At 37.3% G+C, this 5,000-nt stretch overlaps 1 protein-coding gene across 5 annotated transcripts in view; it reads left to right on the forward strand.

Annotated features, from left to right (window-relative positions):
- Positions 1–5,000, forward strand: part of LOC126572063 (protein Gawky-like) — a 29,732-nt gene that overhangs the window by 20,616 nt on the left and 4,116 nt on the right. For all 5 annotated transcript variants that reach the window (XR_007607940.1, XR_007607941.1, XM_050231085.1 and 2 more), the window contains one exon: positions 1–5,000. This exon is cut by the window's left edge; it is cut by the window's right edge and continues 4,116 nt beyond it. The gene's annotated coding sequence lies outside the window, so the exon portion shown is untranslated.

Here is a 5,000-nt window from a genome sequence, read left to right on the forward strand (position 1 = left end):
TATTACACAAGCTCAAGATTAACGTATTTAAATGCTTGAAATTTCATGTGTGAAACTAGACACGGGATAACTAAATATTGCAATTAAAATTGCTGGTGTGCTGAAAGAGAACAGATCATCTAAAATGATTAAATACGCAATGCAACCAATGCCATCTGATGCATGGGTTGTCTCTCCATGAATAATGCTCGATTATGAAACGCGTAACGATGGCACATTGTACCACACTTAAGAAAATCTCATTATCGCCTATTTCATTGGCTTCGTCCGATGAAGTCTACCAGCTTCAAGGTATAACTTTGTGATCTAACTAATTATGTAAAACTTAGTATCTAAAATTGAATTAATTGTTAAATCGAACCTTTAATTGTAAATAATTCCTTAGTATTCAGAGGCAGGTGCTGTATTACAGTGATTTGCACCAGTAATTTATGGGCGGAGAGTTAGTTGAAGAGAGCTAAAACTCATCAATTGACGAGAGAATCGAGATAAAACATTTTCTATGCGTTTATGTCTCATTTCCCTCATTGGATAATTTTAAGAGAAAATATTGATTACCTTTGGGTTTTGTTTGTTTCAGTATTGTTTGCTATTTTACGGGTTTTTGTGATGTTCGCACGAAAATGCAAACTATTACGTCTTGAATTACAAGTACAGAGGAAAACCTAACTGATAAGCTTTCTATAATTTTATCATACTAAAACATTCTACTTCAGCCGCAATGATGACAGTGGTAGGAATGGGTTTGCTGGCTTATTAAATGTAACATTAATTTTAAATCGTCGAGAGAGATATCTAGTTTTTGTATCGCTCGTGCGCAGCAGTCACACAGTCTACAATGATAAGCAATGGACTCTTGAACGATCCAGATATCTAGCGAATGAAGTAGTTCTTTTGAGAAGGACCAATCGATTCAAACTGCTTATCAGAGAAAAATCAAAGTATAAAAGCATTATATTCATTCATTTCAAAATACAAAGAAGTCGTATTGACATTGAGTGCCTTAAAGACTGCCACACAGCTCTTGATCTTAGAGGAAATTGAATTCGTTCGCACGTATCGTTTGAATTCTGCACCTTGAAAAACTAATTTCATTGTAGAAACCCATTTAATGTGTGAGCTTAAGCGGGCTAGTTCAAGAACATCGGAAAATCAAATGTAAAGATCTGCGTGTGTATGATCTGCTGATAATCTCTAACACATCCCCATGCAATGGCTCATGCACACCTGTGTTTTATCTCAAAAATCCAGAAGCGGCGTAAGGATACAAATTCCTGGTTTATCCTTTGCGTGTTCTTTTTTTTTACATATTTGGCGATACATTTCAGTGTGCGACATTTGCCGCATAAGCTCTTTTTAATTGGCGATATACTAGAGAAAAAAAAATGAAAAACATACCATTGGCTGACTGATTTCCTGTAGGAACAATCATTTAAAAAATATTAAGCTTTATCATGCCAGGTAATTAACCTAAAAGGGACTTCATAACAAAGTCATGCAAACCAATCGCCAGTTTCAACACAATATATACTGGCTATGAAAAAATTAAAAAGAAAAGTTTCCTGTTTATGATTGTTTTATTATGTTGCACATTTTTATATATCTAGCATATCATTTATTTTGGTAAAGCAAAGAACCCAGCATGGAAATGAATTTAGCATCGATGTTCAAGATCGAATACATATCATCGATTAAAATTCAATTCTGTCTATTATTGGCGAAATGCAACGCGATTAAAATGTAGTCTTTCGGTTGTAAAACGCTAGTATCAAGGAAAAATTAAAGTGTTTGAGAATTCGGGATATTGTTACTTACGTGCCAAGTTAGTGATATGACGCGATCGCGCGTTTTCACTGATCATTCCACCTGGTCATCGGCTGTATACGAAGTAACTGTAACTGCGAAAGTACAAATGGTTGGTGACTCATAATGTTTGCATGGATTCAGAAATGGAATTCAATTGAGCTGAAGCCTGCAGCACCGAACCGATGTTTCGACGAAATGATCACAAAGGGGGAGATTACCGTGATCCATGCGAACTGCATCAAGCATCATTAGTTTTGTGTTTGCAGACAAGGGACAATGCAACTGCACAATCAAACACATAAGGAGCGGTTAAATCCACTACAATCAGGTGCCACAGTTTAGTATCACAAAATGTGCAATTCGAGAATCATTTTCAACAAATGCGGTGTCGTACATCTCTAAACGCGTAACGCAAGGCAGCAGACTACCATAACCAGATGTGCAATCAAAACACAAAGAAGGGGTTCACACTTTTGCCTGGAACCTGAACATTTAAAGAAGAGGAGTTTGCACATTATAATGTACCTGTGAATGCGGAAAACGTTAAGCTAACAGCAAGCGTCACGGATAAGTTATGGTGCAAGAAAAGAACCAACACTTGCATGCTAGTGACAAGATGGATAGTGTCACGGTGACAGTGCAAACAATAGTTCTGGCTAATGCAATGTGTGTTGAAATAGCATCAATCATTAACCGTACTGGTACATGCGCTGGTACACAGAAAAAGGTTAAATAAAAAGTAGCCAAAAACCAAAATTTGTCCCAGAAACGTTAGTGAAACATGCTAAACAAAACTAAACATGGAAAACATATATCCTGGTGCTAAACATGGAAAACATTCAAGCTATAAGACGGGCAGTCAAAATGACACATAAGAAGGACTATTGAACAAAGGCTTCCGGGTAGGTTTGCGATTGATTCTAGATTCGATTACTCAACAATCTTTAAAGAATGTAAGATTCAAGCTACTGTTTCGTTAACTACTACATGGAGCGATATATAACGTTTTGTTTACCCTTTTTAAAAGTACAGGGCGATCAAGGGGTTTGAAAAATAAAATCGCTTCTATGAGTAACTGGCGATGTAAGTGCGCGTTTGATCAAGCGTATGCGGGCAAATTCGAAGAAAAGTAATCGTACTCTTCTCTAGAATTTGATTACTCAAGTCCAAACACAACACAAAGTATATAAAAGGGCAAGATGTGTGAAACATATTTTTCCTTAGGGTTAATATTCCTTCCTCATATAATTAGACGAACGATTATTGTAAGTGGGCGAATGCAGGAACACATTGGGAATGTCTTTCTAGCGAAAAGAGGCTTAAGGCGGGCGAAAGTTTAGTTTGATCAGGAAGTAAGATGAAATATGATGTAAAACAATACCACACCACCATTTCAATAGGGCGATCGCTAGTGATATTATCGAGACATGATCGCCTTATTCACTTGACCAATATAAACACCGAAACCCCAACAAGACGCATGAAAACCAAATGCATTCTCAATATTTTAAGCTCCTCATTGGAGTTCATTTCTTCGGAATGGCAAGTCTTATAGCCTAAAGGAAAACTTGACGCCCATGCGAACGATCGCGGAATCGATGCATGTTTAACAAAATGACGAATACCACCTAAAACAACCAAGCAAACCATGCTTTTCTCTTTGATAAGAAAGCGTATTTTCATTAGGAAAGATAAAGTAGACAAGTATAGTAGAACAGTGTCGCCCAAATAATCATGCAAACCTGTGTCATCAAAAGCTCAATCAAAATAACCCAATGAAATCATGTGCAGCGAAGATAAGAAATCGTGAACAAAAAAGACGATGATATTAATAAATCTCACTACACAAGTGTGCGTGACGATAGGCTAAAATGCGACTAAGATCTTTAGTACACCAGTCGCTTGGAATTTGAAACAAGTTTATTTAGCCTAGCAAAAGATGGCTAATCCTTGACACACTAGTGCGAGCGTGGTTTTAAATGATTTTAAGCAGCTGAGAATCTTATGGTTCATTACTGATGGATCAAAACATGATTTCAGTTTTGTTTGGGTAATGAAGAAAAGTGCAATTAATTCACGACAATTTGGTGCATCACAACGAAAGCGTTTCGCTGTACAATGTATCCATTCAGACAAACAATGATTCATATTGCAGCTTCATGCTGCCATGTCCAAGGTTATTATTTGTTTGAAAATCAATAGGTTAGTTGTGTTTATGCTTTTGTTGAGACTGATTGGTGAAGAAGGTCACATAGTAGCGAGTAAAAGGAATCTAGGCAATGGTGAGTGTTGAATGAGACCAAAGGGTAAAATCCGAACATGGAACGAATAAATTTTAAGACACAAAATAATTCGCCAAATGTTACGCAGAACAGTTGTGAACAAACGTGTAGTGGGAGAAGAACAAACTGTTGAAGCTGCATTGCTGCCTCGAGTAAGCGCCCTAACTTCCTCTAGAAAGGCCGGATACGAGCCAGGCAAGGGTTATGCTATTTGGAGCAAAAGTATTATTCGAGCATGGACTTCAAACACTACTGAAACAAAACCATGATGCCACAACGTGCGATAAATCAATAATTTAACGATAATGAATAAGGAGACAAACTAAACAAAATGATAGACAAATCTATATCAACCAATATAATCTTAAGGCGGGTCGAACAATGCGAATCGATTGTTTTACTCATCGAACGAGATCGGCGGTGCCACCGAAGAAGTAGCAACCTATTGTGGGCAAAAAGAAAAAAAAACAAAAAACAGACCGCAGTGACACAAATAATGCACAGAAAATGAGCAATCGTTCATGTGCTTTTTTGCGTATATATACTAAGGTACACAGCATGGCAAGGAAGCTTTGCGCCAGAACAATTAATAAAGACAACCACTGGCGGTACGAAGAGGAGACGCGGGAGATTCGAGTGTTTATGCTATCGTGTAAGCCAAATGGATTATGTACTATGATTTCTTCAAAACGAGTTGACTACTTCCCCATAAGCCTTAGCCGCTGGGTTGAACAATACTCGCCTGGAGAGAAACAGCACTAAAATGAACATTTATTAAAAAGATAGGTAATGAGCATAATGATAAATAACATTTGATAAAACAAGTGAACACAATAGAAACTCTGCGAAGTGAACATCCAATAGAAGCAAAAGAAGCGATTACTCAAAACAGAGCGTGACGTACCATCATCT

The sequence above is a fragment of the Anopheles aquasalis genome, chromosome 2 (genome assembly GCF_943734665.1).
Source record: "Anopheles aquasalis chromosome 2, idAnoAquaMG_Q_19, whole genome shotgun sequence".
NCBI classification, from domain to species: domain Eukaryota; kingdom Metazoa; phylum Arthropoda; class Insecta; order Diptera; family Culicidae; genus Anopheles; species Anopheles aquasalis.